Here is a 15,000-nt window from a genome sequence, read left to right as displayed (position 1 = left end):
GCAGGCTGCGTAGGGCCTCACCTCCGAAGGGGGGCACCATCTCCGCTGCTCAAAAAAAAAAAATCTCTTCCTTGTATATTAATATTAACAAAAGAATTAATATACATAAAAAATAAGAAATATATATTTTTAAATGCATTTCATGATGAACGCAAAAAAACATGTGACACGTGTCAAGACATTTTTTGCGTTCACATGCGCGGACGCACATTCACGCGGCCCGGTCCACCTGTGTTCGCACCTTTGCGGCTGCTAGCAGATAGATTAATGCAATACAATGCTCGGGAAAAGACAACAACAGTCTGGGGCTGAGAAGAGAAAAAGAAAAAAAGTACAAGATGAATCCCGTGCATCCCTTTCAGGTATGTTCATTTGTCTGTGAATCTGAAAATCATATTTTATTTGAAGTAACATTACATTAGCGAGGCGAATTAATTAACCCTAAACATCGCCACAACTCCAACCAATCTGCCTGATACGCAGTGTAAACTGAGTTTATGTGAATTAATTTCGTGCTTTGCTGCCATTCATTGTTTTTGAGCTATGGTAAGACATCAATTTATTTTTGTTAAAATACTTTTTTTCCACAATAAACCAAGCCGTTTTCTATAGACGCCAGTTCCCAACTTTGAATAAAAAAGAGAAAAAAAGATGTTTGAGTGGGTTATGGAGACTATAATTCTTTTTAACTAAGGCATTGGGAATTATAAAGCACTAAACAGACCATCTGAAACTAAGCTGTAGGTTGTGTGATTCCTTCAAAAGGATAAAATTAATTCTATATTATTTATCCATTATGTGACTGGTCTTGAGTTTCAAATTCCAGACAAGGCCACTCTCATTAACTTGAAATCACAACCTTTCTGCAGCTATTTTCTTGTTTGCGTTTCATCATCATCCACCTAACATGAGACCATTAGTTGAAAGCCACGGGGTACTTGAAGTCAAGATCTCCATTGCCAAAGATTAGCAGAACGTTTTAAGTTTGTAACGTGACAATGAGATTCAAGCAAGATTGGATGAATCTTATTTGAAGTGTGCAGCAAGTCTGAGAATTCGAAGCTAACTACTGTCCACAGATCATCACGCCTAAGTTTTGAGAAAACAAGTCGGAATTGTTTCACAAAACTTAAATGTAACCCAAGAAACACAACCCAGATGGGAATTGAACCACAATCCCCAGCTTCGAAAGCTGATGCCTTATCCATTAGGCCACTGGGTACTAGCAATTGTCATATCTGTTGTATGGCTCAGGAAGTTCTTGTAACTCAGAAAACAGTACTTTAGGATCCCTATGCCATATTGCATTCAGACGATCTGGTGTGTACACCTAATGACAAAACAGCTTCTCTGAGGAGTTTTCCTTTGTCATGTCTTTTTGACCTAAGGGTTTGAACCTAGCTTTTTAAAGGTCACACTGGATTGTCTTGCACAGCCAACTTAAAAGGAACTGCATCAAAGACAACCCAGTTGGTACCTTAAACCCACAATCCCCAGCTTCGAAGGCTGGTGCCGTATCCAATACTCCATTGGGCTGTTTTTCACTGCCTGTGAACTGTAATATGCCTCCAGGGAGTTGCTGACACACGTAACAAAAACAACATGAACAAAGAGTAGATTGGATCAGTGTCACAGAATTTTTTGTGGCACTGCAGACTGCTTCTACAGGGCTCGTTGGTCTAGGGGTATCATTCTCGCTTCGGGTGCGAGAGGTCCCGGGTTCAAATCCCGGACGAGCCCTACGCCTGTCATAGACAAAGCAGCAGAGCTGTGCTCTCTGTAGTGTTTCTATGTTAAATGTAGCAGCTTTTGCTGGGATTTTAGTTAATGAACATTTAGTGGACTTCTGTTCTAAATCAGTCTAACATGTACAACTAGATATTAAAGTTTGAGGACAAACTTTATGGTGGCTTGAAAAGCCGAGTCTGAATTAGCATGTTACTAGCATGAATTAGCAAGTTACTAGCATGATTCTAACATAAATTAGCATGTAACTAGCATGATTCTAGCATGAATTAGCATGTTACTAGCATGTTTCTAGCATGAATTAGCATGATTCTAGCATGAATTAGCATGTTACTAGCATGTTTCTAGCATGAATTAGCATGTTACTAGCATGTTTCTAGCATGAATTAGCATATTACTAGCATGATTCTAGCATGAATTAGCATGTTACTAGCATGTTTCTAGCATGAATTAGCATGTTACTAGCATGAATTAGAATGTTATTAGCATGATTCTAGCATGAATTAGCATGTTACTAGCATGATTCTAGCATGAATTAGCATGTTACTAGCATGATTCTAGCATGAATTAGCATGTTTCTAGCATGAATTAGAATGTTATTAGCATGATTCTAGCATGAATTAGCATGTTACTAGCATGATTCTAGCATGAATTAGCATGTTACTAGCATGATTCTAGCATGAATTAGCATGTTACTAGCATGTTTCTAGCACGAATTAGCATGTTACTAGCATGTTTCTAGCATGATTTAGCATGTTATTAGCATGATTCTAGCATGAATTAGCATGTTTCTAGCATGAATTAGCATGTTTCTAGCATGAATTAGCATGTTACTAGCATGATTCTAGCATGAATTAGCATGTTACTAGCATGATTCTAGCATGAATTAGCATGTTATTAGCATGATTCTAGCATGAATTAGCATGTTACTAGCATGATTCTAGCATGAATTAGCATGTTATTAGCATGATTCTAGCATGAATTAGCATGTTACTAGCATGATTCTAGCATGGATTAGCATGTAACTAGCATGATTCTAGCATGAATTAGCATGTTTCTAGCATGAATTAGCATGTTATTAGCATGATTCTAGCATGAATTAGCATGTTACTAGCATGATTCTAGCATGAATTAGCATGTTACTAGCATGTTTCTAGCATGAATTAGCATGTTACTAGCATGTTTCTAGCATTAATTAGCATGTTACTAGCATGTTTCTAGCATGAATTAGCATGTTATTAGCATGATTCTAGCATGAATTAGCATGTTTCTAGCATGAATTAGCATGTTATTAGCATGATTCTAGCATGAATTAGCATGTTACTAGCATGATTCTAGCATGAATTAGCATGTTACTAGCATGATTCTAGCATGAATTAGCATTTTACTAGCATGATTCTAGCATGAATTAGCATGTTACTAGCATGATTCTAGCATGTTACTAGCATGTTTCTAGCATGAATTAGCATGTTACTAGCATGTTTCTAGCATGAATTAGCATGTTACTAGCATGATTCTAGCATGAATTAGCATGTTACTAGCATGTTTCTAGCATGAATTAGCATGTTACTAGCATGATTCTAGCATGAATTAGCATGTTACTAGCATGATTCTAGCATGAATTAGAATGTTATTAGCATGATTCTAGCATGAATTAGCAAGTTACTAGCATGATTCTAACATAAATTAGCATGTAACTAGCATGATTCTAGCATGAATTAGCATGTTACTAGCATGTTTCTAGCATGAATTAGCATGATTCTAGCATGAATTAGCATGTTACTAGCATGTTTCTAGCATGAATTAGCATGTTACTAGCATGTTTCTAGCATGAATTAGCATTTTACTAGCATGATTCTAGCATGAATTAGCATGTTACTAGCATGATTCTAGCATGTTACTAGCATGTTTCTAGCATGAATTAGCATGTTACTAGCATGTTTCTAGCATGAATTAGCATGTTACTAGCATGATTCTAGCATGAATTAGCATGTTACTAGCATGTTTCTAGCATGAATTAGCATGTTACTAGCATGATTCTAGCATGAATTAGCATGTTACTAGCATGATTCTAGCATGAATTAGCATGTTATTAGCATGATTCTAGCATGAATTAGCAAGTTACTAGCATGATTCTAACATAAATTAGCATGTAGCTAGCATGATTCTAGCATGAATTAGCATGTTACTAGCATGTTTCTAGCATGAATTAGCATGATTCTAGCATGAATTAGCATGTTACTAGCATGTTTCTAGCATGAATTAGCATGTTACTAGCATGTTTCTAGCATGAATTAGCATATTACTAGCATGATTCTAGCATGAATTAGCATGTTACTAGCATGTGTCTAGCATGAATTAGCATGTTACTAGCATGAATTAGAATGTTATTAGCATGATTCTAGCATGAATTAGCATGTTACTAACATGATTCTAGCATGAATTAGCATGTTACTAGCATGATTCTAGCATGAATTAGCATGTTTCTAGCATGAATTAGAATGTTATTAGCATGATTCTAGCATGAATTAGCATGTTACTAGCATGATTCTAGCATGAATTAGCATGTTACTAGCATGATTCTAGCATGAATTAGCATGTTACTAGCATGTTTCTAGCACGAATTAGCATGTTACTAGCATGTTTCTAGCATGATTTAGCATGTTATTAGCATGATTCTAGCATGAATTAGCATGTTTCTAGCATGAATTAGCATGTTTCTAGCATGATTCTAGCATGAATTAGCATGTTATTAGCATGATTCTAGCATGTTACTAGCATGATTCTAGCATGAATTAGCATGTTATTAGCATGATTCTAGCATGAATTAGCATGTTACTAGCATGATTCTAGCATGGATTAGCATGTAACTAGCATGATTCTAGCATGAATTAGCATGTTACTAGCATGTTTCTAGCATGAATTAGCATGTTATTAGCATGATTCTAGCATGAATTAGCATGTTACTAGCATGATTCTAGCATGAATTAGCATGTTACTAGCATGTTTCTAGCATAAATTAGCATGTTACTAGCATGTTTCTAGCATTAATTAGCATGTTACTAGCATGTTTCTAGCATGAATTAGCATGTTATTAGCACGATTCTAGCATGAATTAGCATGTTTCTAGCATGAATTAGCATGTTATTAGCATGATTCTAGCATGAATTAGCATGTTACTAGCATGATTCTAGCATGAATTAGCATGTTACTAGCATGATTCTAGCATGAATTAGCATTTTACTAGCATGATTCTAGCATGAATTAGCATGTTACTAGCATGATTCTAGCATGTTACTAGCATGTTTCTAGCATGAATTAGCATGTTACTAGCATGTTTCTAGCATGAATTAGCATGTTACTAGCATGATTCTAGCATGAATTAGCATGTTACTAGCATGTTTCTAGCATGAATTAGCATGTTACTAGCATGATTCTAGCATGAATTAGCATGTTACTAGCATGATTCTAGCATGAATTAGCATGTTATTAGCATGATTCTAGCATGAATTAGCATGTTACTAGCATGATTCTAGCATATTACTAGCATGTTTCTAGCATGAATTAGCATGTTATTAGCATGTTTCTAGCATGAATTAATATGTTGTTAGCATTATTCTAGCATGAATTAGCATGTTTCTAGCATGAATTAGCATGTAACTAGCATGATTCTAGCATGAATTAGCATGTAACTAGCATGTTACTAGCATGATTCTAGCATGAGTCAGCTTGTTTCTAGCATGAATTAGCATGTTGTTAGCATGATTCTAGCATGAATTAGCATGTTACTAGCATGACTAGCATGTCACTATCGTGTTGCTAGCACCTTTCTAGCAAGATTAGCATGTCAGTAGGATGTTAAAACTGTTAGCGTGTGTTAGAATAGCTAGTCACAGTCTCTGGGACAGTTGCTAGGGTGCTGAAATTGGTTGCTAGGGAGTGGCTAGTAAGTTTAAAGGTAATCAGTGATTGGCTGCTGGCTAGACTGAGTTGAATGAGGCCAGACTCTAGTCTGTAGGACAGTCTGATGCAGAGTTATGAGCTCACAAAGGTTGATCCAATGTTAAGTAAATGGAAGTCTTTTACAATGGAAGTCTATGGGACAGTTGCTAGGGTGCTGTAAGTGGTTGCTAGGGAGTGGCTAGTAAGTTAAAAAGTCATCAGTTATTGGCTGCTGGCTAGACTGAGTTAAATGAGTCCAGTTAGAAGTCTGTAGGACAGTCTGATGCAGAGTTATAAGCTCACAAAGTTTGACCCAATGTTAAGTCAATGAGACTTTTGGGTTTTTTCTGGGTCATTTTTCGGAAAACCCAAGGTCGGATCAGTTAGAAAAGATATAGCAACCCGAGTCAGACCAGTTTGAAGGTTTGACGAAAGTTTGAAGTATGTAGCTTGAAAGGCCTAGGAGGAGATACACTTAGAAATTAGTCTCAGAAGAATAAGAAGAAGAAGAAGAAGAAGAAGAAGAAGAAGAATAATAATAAGTTTAAGATAGATAACAATATGCTGGCTTTTCAAGCCACCATAATTATACAGACAAAAAAGGAGCGGCAATGATTCAGTTCTTACATTTGTTTATGGATCTTGAACAACCCACCAGCTTTATATATAAGCACCATTTTTGTCTTTGTACACAGTCTCTTCTCTGTAGGCACCATGCAGGATTCAAAATGGCCTTTCGCGTTAGATATCTCGTTACTCTTTTAGTCATAATAGGTAATATGCATGGCAATGCAGGAAGTTAATGACATGCAAACACATCTCAAGAAGGTTTTCACAGCTACCGTGTTTCATCCACCAAACATTGCTCCCATTTTGAAGTGAGACCTTCAAAGACAACCCAGATGGGACTTGAACCTACAATCCCAAGCCCTGAAGGTTGATGCCTTATCCATTAGGCCACTGGGCCATTTCGCCAATCATTTGTCATGGATCTTTTGTATGCCTTCAACAAGATGCCAACGCATGGAAAACTGCACTTTAGGATCTCGATGCCAGTTTGCATTCCGTCAAATAAGATGTGTATATGGCCACACTGGGCGAAGTATAAGTATACTCGGGCACAGAATCTGGGTCAGAAGTATGCCCTATGAGCATGCTCTGTGGGTATTAAGTAATTAACAAAATAGTTAAGTCTCACTAATACTAAGTTGAGTCCAGGCACAAAATGTGCCTATAAGGTCCCAATAAAGCACTCATACAAAGAAGTGTGGTTATGAACATGCATAGCCATTGTGGCTTTAACACAAAACAAAACTAGTTCACATCTACTATGTAGCAAAAGTAGCACATTATTACTTCAACTGCATAATTACATATTTTGAAAGCATAAAGTCAGTAATAAATGAAGCTATCTAAAAATGTAAAGACAACATGGACTATTTTTCAAAGGTTCGGGACGACTGCTTTATTTTATAAAGATACAGATATAAAAGTAACCTTGTAAATAATTATTCCTTTTTAATATGTTAACCTTTCCATTTGAATATGTTAAAATATAATTTATTCCAATGATGTGAAAGCTGCATTTGAGGCATTTGTGTCCTACATGAAGTCACTCTAATGATTTAGTGCTTTAAAACATTTTTATTTTTAATTAACCCAAATCTACTCATGTATTTTGACTGTTATTTTATGTTTTGTGTTACAATGTGAACGTCATCAATGTCTCACACACACACACACACACACACACACACACACACACACACACACACAGTATATATATATATATATAAACTATTATTTTTCATTTCATGTGTTAAGTTTTTAGTTAAGATTCTCCACAGAAATTGCAAAAAAATGTCCGCAGATTCTGTCTGGACCTAATTTTGAGGTAAAATCAAAAAGAAAAGAGAGACTGGTGTGTAAATTGAAAAGAATCACTTATGGATTCAAGCAGTCAGGCAGGAACTGGAACAAAATGGTGATTACTTGTATGAAGACTTGTGTGTATGGCTTTTGTGCTTATGTAAACATATTCAAGGGCATGATGATGGGTAGCATTTTTATTATATGCAGTGGGCCGCTCTGGCTGAATTGTAATTTTTGTGTGAACTACCCCTTTATATGCTTCTGTAAGTAAAGGTAAAGTTATATATTATATTACAGATATTATTTGAAAAAATAAACCTTAGATAGGAAGTTGTGAAAATAAGAAGGAAGAGGTCATAATTACGAGGAGGAGATTTGGACTCATATTAATAGGAATTAATGTGTTTTTAGACATGCAAGTGGATTAAAAATGTTTTTCAAAATTGTCTTAAAAATGTTTAAAGTTTTTGATCAGCTTCAAATACTGAATGTCTGTCTGTCTGTGTGTGTGTGCGTGTGTGTGTGTGTGTGCGTGCGTGTGTGTGTGTGTGTGCGAGAGAGCAGATATAGTGGAAAGTGGAAAACGAGGGGAAAATTTTATTAGTAAGTCAAGACTAAAAGTAAGTGGCAAAAAAGCTTTAAAAAGACTTTTATTTTGGCGTGGCGATGTGACGTCATAAGGCTGCGCCGCTCCTCCACTGTGATTCCATGCTTTGATTCAACTGAAGAAAGGTTTGTTTTAAAACTTTTACACATATATAAACCGATTGATTAAAGTTTCAGGTTTTTTCATCCGATGCTAAATTATGTACCTGTTGTTGAAAATAATATTTTAACCCTTTATACAATGTAGTGCTATATTACTCAGAGTAATGAGGGCTATTGTTTGAACAACAGAAATGTGTGTAATAAGTGTTTTAATGAAGGTTTAATTTATTAAATAGTATAATGTCATTCCATTCGAAGTATGAATCACTATATATAAGAAATTGAGTACTAGTTTCAATCAGCTCATTTGTGGCTATTGTTTCTTGCTTGAACTTACCTGATTTATTTTTGTTAATTACTCTCATATAAAGAAACTGTTAAAGCAAGTTTTGAAGAGAAGTTATTTTGTTTCTGTTCATTAATTTATTCATTAAATTTTTTTATTGTTTTATTCATTTTAAACAGGATAAAGTGTCCAAACGCAGAGAAAAACTGCCGAAGCGACTGATCTCCACACTGTTATAAAGATGGCGTTTATTAAAGAGGAGAGTGAAGATGTGAAGATTGAAGAAACATTCAGAGTCAAACCGGAAGATCTGCAGGAACAAACAGGTTGGTTTTCATTCTCAAAGACAAACTCAGTCATTTGATCCTCATTCAGATATATTTTAATAATAAGAATAATAAATTAAATCCATCTTGCAGCCCTGAGTGTGCTGCCTAGTTCTCCTAAATGCACATAAGCACTCATTAAAAGACAGGAATGAGTTTTTTTGTCACTTGTTCTCATGTCTTTTGTCATTCATTTTATGTATTATTAGTCTCCCATCTTCTCTCCCTTCTTAAGGTTATTGCTTTTTTGTTCTCCTACTGTTTGTAAAGCATCCTTAAACACTGGTCCTATGTAAAATAAATAAAAACAATAAATTAAATAAAGTTGCTGATGATATTTGACCTACAGTTTTCTCATAGAAGATCTCTGCTATTACAGTGATGCTGGCTTAGTACTTTCCATTTGTATATGTCATATTGATCACAATTCCAAATTCTTTATGGGTTTAAAGTTGTTTTTAGTAGTTGTTACTAGTTCTCACAGATAGTATCTGAGTTAGAACTACATCATTATTATAATAACTAATTACCAGGGCTATTGTGTTTAAACAGGGTTTCTGTGGGGTCTTAAAATGTCTTAAATTCCAAAATCTAAATTTTAGGCCTTAAAAATGCCAGAAAACGTGGAGGGCCCCAATTTTAAATATGCTGAATGAAATGGACACTAAAGTAAATAATTATTATTAAACATTGTACAGTATTCTAAACTATATGATGTTGCTGTGGGGCGACGTGAAACAAAACAAATTATAGTGGAACAATAACGTTTAGCATTGCACTGACTACAACTGGCCAACAAACTAGTCTAAATGACTTTTTCTGCTTAAGAAATGGATTACAGCATGCTGATGATATGCAAACATTTGAGTGTAAAGTTCGTTAGTATTCACCATATTCTTCACATACCAGCAGGCACCGCCATTGGAATCTTTTTGCCTGAATTTTATTTTTTAAGAATTAATTTTTGGATCCAAAATACAGTGTTATGCTGCTTAGGCATGGGGCGATAACAGTTTACAAGGTATAGCACAGTTTGGAAAAGGAAAGGTTTTAAAACCTTGTATATCTAAGGTATATCTAAGGCTTTTTTAGGACAGTATCTCCAGCAGAAATAATATCCAAAAATGCAGTTTTAAATAGTAAAGAAACAAATGAAGACAGCAGAAGTCAATGATTAATTTGAATAATTTAACCTGATCACCATGCCTAATGCTGCTTGATGTTGCCAAGTCAAAATTTCAAATTTTTTTATTTTTCTTTCTATGTATAGTCATGAACACACTTGTTTGTAGAGCAAGTAGTGCGACTGTTTTCTGCCATTCATAACTCCTGGTCATTTCTCCAATTGTCAACTGAATTGGAAGTGCTAAAACAATAGCAAATGAGATCAGGTCACTATGACATGTTTGACAATTGTCGCTGTTTGTCATTGTACTCTGGTTATCCTGAGAGCCGATGCTGAGTATTCTTAGGGCTTTTCACACTTCAAATTTTTAACCCTGGTTCATTCTAACCCTCGATAAACAGAATCCTGGGTTATTTGTAGTCACGTTCCACAAACAGCAGGTCACCTTTTTAGATGGCATTTCTGCATCTTATTAGGTATATAAAATGTCATCACGTAGGTCTTCAGCTAAGCCTCAGGACATGCACAAAGGCAAGAAAACAAAGACAAAAGTACAAATGAATGAAAACAAGAAGCAAAGTATGTTGTCTTGCCATCTCCTCATCACTCCAGTTTACAGCAAACATGACATTAAGCATTTGCACAAGTTCATTCATTAATTTTCCTTTGGCTTAGTCCCTTTATTCATCAGGGGTCACCTTAGCGGAATGATCCACCAACTTATCCAGCATTTGTTTTAAACAGCGGATGCCCTTCCAGCTGCAACCCAGTACTGGGAAACATTTGCATAATTTATATACAATAATGCAAACTCACAAATATAAGTGTGAATTATGCGTACGTGCTGTGAAAATGCAGGATCTGTCTCAATCAGGCCTTTCAAGCAAGTTACAAATGTTTAAAGCCAGTGGAAGATACAAATGAGGGAACACAACACGAGTAATCTAGAGCGAGTGCATTTGATCATTTGCATTTAAAGCCACAGGCACAAAAAGAGCTTGGTTTTTCTCTGACCCCCAAAATGAAATATTCTGCAAGGTACAGTAAAGACCAAAAGTTTGGACACATCTTCTCATTCAAAGAGTTTTCTTTATTTTCATGGCTATGAAAATTGTAGATTCACACTGAAGGCATCAAAACTGTGAGTTAACACATGTGGAAATATATGTGTAACAAAATATGTCATGTTCTAGGTTCTTCAAAGTAGCCACCTTTTGCTTTAATTACTGCTTTGCACACTCTTTCTATTCATGCCTAGGCAATCTATTGATGAGCTTCAAGAGGTAGTCACCTGAAATGGTTTTCATTTCACATGTGTGCCCTGTCAGGTTTAATTAGTGATATTTCTTGCCTTCTAAATAAGTTTGGAACCATCAGTTGTGTTGTGCAGAAGTGAGGTGGATACATAGCTGATAGTCCCACTGAACAGTCTGTTAAAATTTGTATTATGACAAGAAAAAAGCAGCTAAGTAAAGAAAAAAAAACGAGTGGCCATCATTACTTTAAGAAATGAAAATCAGTCATTCCAAAAAATTGGGAAAACTTTGAAAGTGTCCCCAAGTGCATTCACAAAAACCATCAAGCGCTACAAAGAAACTGGCTCACATGCGGAACGCCCCAGGTCGGAAGACCAAGAGTCACCTCTGCTGCGGAGGATAAGTTCATCCGAGTCACCATCCTCAGAAATTGCAGGTTAACAGCAGCTCAGATTAGAGACCAGGGGGATATTCCAGAAAGCTGGGTTAACTTACCATCTGCTAAACCCTGAACTTTTGGTTGATTAACCCAAAACCTGCTTATTGTGAGTATGTCGGTTCCAGAACACCTGATAAGAGTTAGTTAAATCAACCTCCTGAAGATAACCATGGGTTAATGTACGCGCACTGCGCATACCTGAAGGCATTTTCAAGTCACAGTGAAAAAAAAAAGCGCAACGCACTTTACAGAAGCGGAGGTTTTAATCACAGATTACACATGTGCATCAGTGAAAGAAATATAAGATAAGAAATATACAAGAAAAGAAAAAATAAGTGATTCGTTAGTTTCATAAATTACACATGCCACCCTCCCTTTCATTGTAATGAAAAATTTAACATCTCTTTGCCAGTTTGCATTCCGTCAAATAAGATGTGTATATGGCCACACTGGGCAAAGTATAGGTATACTGGGGCACAGAATTTAACATCGCGACGTACCTGTAGAGAGGTGGGGGTGAGTTTCGCGTGACGTACCTGAAGAGAGCGGTGTAGGTGAGTTGCATGCGACGTACCTGAAGAGCGGTGGGGGTGAGTTGCGCGCGACGTACCTGAAGAGCAGTGGGGGTAAGTTGCGTGCGACATACCTGAAGAGCTGGGAGGGATGCGGTGGAGAGTGGTGTGCGACGTATTTAAGGACCAGGCGGGAGATGCACGATTTCCGGGAGATTATCAGTCATTTTGCAGGATACTCCCGGAACTTCCAAGAGACTTGGTATGTCTGCATGAGCATCACCTTAAGGTGAGAAATGTATACTCACTTAAAACAGTTGGGTTAATAATAACCCAACAGGTAACCCATAGATGGGTTAATTTGGCACCGACCTTCTGTTGGATTATTTTAACCCAATCCATAGGGTTGATAAGGTTAACCCAACAATTTGGGTCACAAAAATAACTAATTTGTTGGGTTATTTTGCCAAAAAGTGGCTTAACCACTATATAACAATAAATTATTTGTATTATTATTATTATTATAGTAGTAGTAGTAGTCATCTTTATATGTAAATAAAAAATACACAGCTTTTAATACATTGGCTAAGCTTTATTTAAATCCATGAATTTAGTGCCACTCCTTCCACAATAACAAATGCCTGAGAGCAGTTTAGTTCATCCCCAAGCAGCAGGACATAAGGGTTCTGTCTCTGTTGCTCCTCCACTAAGTACTGAATGAAATACAAGTATACACACGAATTAAATAATGTCCAACATTTATTGTAATCAATAATGCACCTAGAGGTAAAAAATCAACAAATTCTTGTTTTGCCTCCTGGTATCTTGCTGCACAATCTGTATGGCAGTAAAGAAATGATAGCTGGCTGAGTTGTTAAAGCACCCTCTCCAGGGGCGGACTGGCCGTCTGGCAATTCTGGCAAATGCCAGAAGGGCCGGAACAGTTTTAAAATGTGGGCCGGTCAGGTTTTTTTTTTTTTTTTTTTTTTTTTTTAATATGTATTGTTTTTGCATGCTGGCAGCTTTTATCTCTTGCAAGATGTGAATATAATGCTGCTGTTGATGACAACAATAATAAAAATAATAATAATAATAATGATGATTGATAATTATAATAATGATACATGTTAAGCATTTGGGCCAATCGGCGACGGCCGGCCGGTCTCGAATTGGGCCGACCCAATCAGAGGCTGTGGATTACGCTGATGTAATCAAAATCTGGCAAGATGGTCAAACAGTAAATGCAACACAACACAAGCTAACGTTAATGTCAAAATATGGACCGTAAAAAAAGGAAAGGCGGTGCTGAAAAGGTCAGAGAGAGCAAGAAAAGGGCTCTAAAATCAGATGCTGCCAAATGCATAAAATTAACCGAAATATTCGCGAGAGGAGGTGTAAATGCATCGGAGGACAGTAGCGCGGTAGAGGAGGTAAGAAGGGAACAGAAAATAAAGCAGGTCACACATCGGATGCGCCGCAACACGGCGAGCACATGACAGTTAAAGTATGGCACATCAGACACGCATATTCACATGACAGCTGCCGACTTGTGTACCTTAGAAACTTTTGTTTAGAAATTAGAATTCTGAAATGCATGGCGTTGCGCGACGCTTTGCGTCGCCGAGCAGCGCTTCTGGTGTGTGGCTGACGCCCTTAATTATACTAAAATATAAATAATAATTAATTTTAATGTCATTCACGCTACTTCTGACAGTTTTTGACAGTAACCTACACTGTGTTTAACAGTTAACTCAGCGTGGAACTCCCATACATTTTAAAATATCATTATAAGCAGATAACGTGGAATTTAGGGTATACACAGAACAGCTACAGCTATAGTACTGTAGGAATTTGTAGTCAACTCTAAATACATAGCTAGTCTTTAAAATAAAACATTAAATACATGCATATGTCACAGTATGTAGGTGGAACATAGAATTCTTTTACAGGCAATATTGTAGTATATCTATGCAATAGTCAGACATTGGCTTGCTTATGTTCTTCCTTTCCTGACTGCTGTGTTCATCTATTCAAACTAGAATGTTTCTGGACCCAGTGGCAGTGCAGATAGCCTGACTGCTGCAGCAGAGTCAAGTGTCATGGAGGTAGGAATACAGCCGTAAGAGAAACACACCCTGACACAAATGCTGACAGTTTCTTAATACTGTGTACAGAAAACTGATACAGAAACCACAAACCAGTTAGGGGTTGTCAGTGGGGGCTAGTTCACCACAGATGTCTGGTCAGTCAGAGGCAACGAGCTGCAATCAATCCAGAATTCTTTATTCTTTTTCCACAAAGTTTCCAACAAGTACTGAGCATGCAAGTGCTAAACATCACTTCGGAGTATCCATGTAGGTTGGTGTGTGTGGTCCCGAAACAAATAAGAATAAACTGTCTGATTGCCAGAAACACTTCAAAATAAAAGCTCATGTAAGCCTTTTTAAGACTGTGGCTAATTAACGATAAATTAACCCCTATGATAGGAGTAGCATGTGAATGTTTGTCACACACACACAAATGAGATGCAGCACTAGCAACACTTTAGCATACTTTATATCAAAAAAGCTATATATCATGAAGGATTAAAAATGTACAAATCTGCTAGTACACACAAATATTTCTGCTTTTTTGTTATATATTGTATTGCCTTTTGTGCTACTGTTATTACTTAAGTGTAATAAAGTTTTTTACAGACGCTAGGACACATTTCTCTATATAGGACACTTTTGCAAAACTCTTGACACAGTGAGCACAACAGAAGTCTATGTGGGCTGAACTAGGGAT

General features: G+C 36.6%; 1 protein-coding gene and 1 non-coding gene across 2 annotated transcripts in view; one reads left to right on the top strand and one right to left on the bottom strand.

The window, feature by feature from the left end:
* The window catches only part of LOC130222020 (gastrula zinc finger protein XlCGF57.1-like), a 752,525-nt gene that overhangs the window by 11,661 nt on the left and 725,864 nt on the right, over positions 1-15,000 (bottom strand). The gene's annotated exons all lie outside the window — the stretch shown is intronic.
* Positions 1,669-1,740, top strand: trnap-cgg (transfer RNA proline (anticodon CGG)). Its single transcript has one exon. It is a non-coding gene; the product is annotated as a tRNA-Pro (tRNA).

Source organism: Danio aesculapii, chromosome 4 (genome assembly GCF_903798145.1).
Source record: "Danio aesculapii chromosome 4, fDanAes4.1, whole genome shotgun sequence".
NCBI lineage: Eukaryota > Metazoa > Chordata > Actinopteri > Cypriniformes > Danionidae > Danio > Danio aesculapii.
This window is presented reverse-complemented; position numbering and strand designations above follow the sequence as displayed.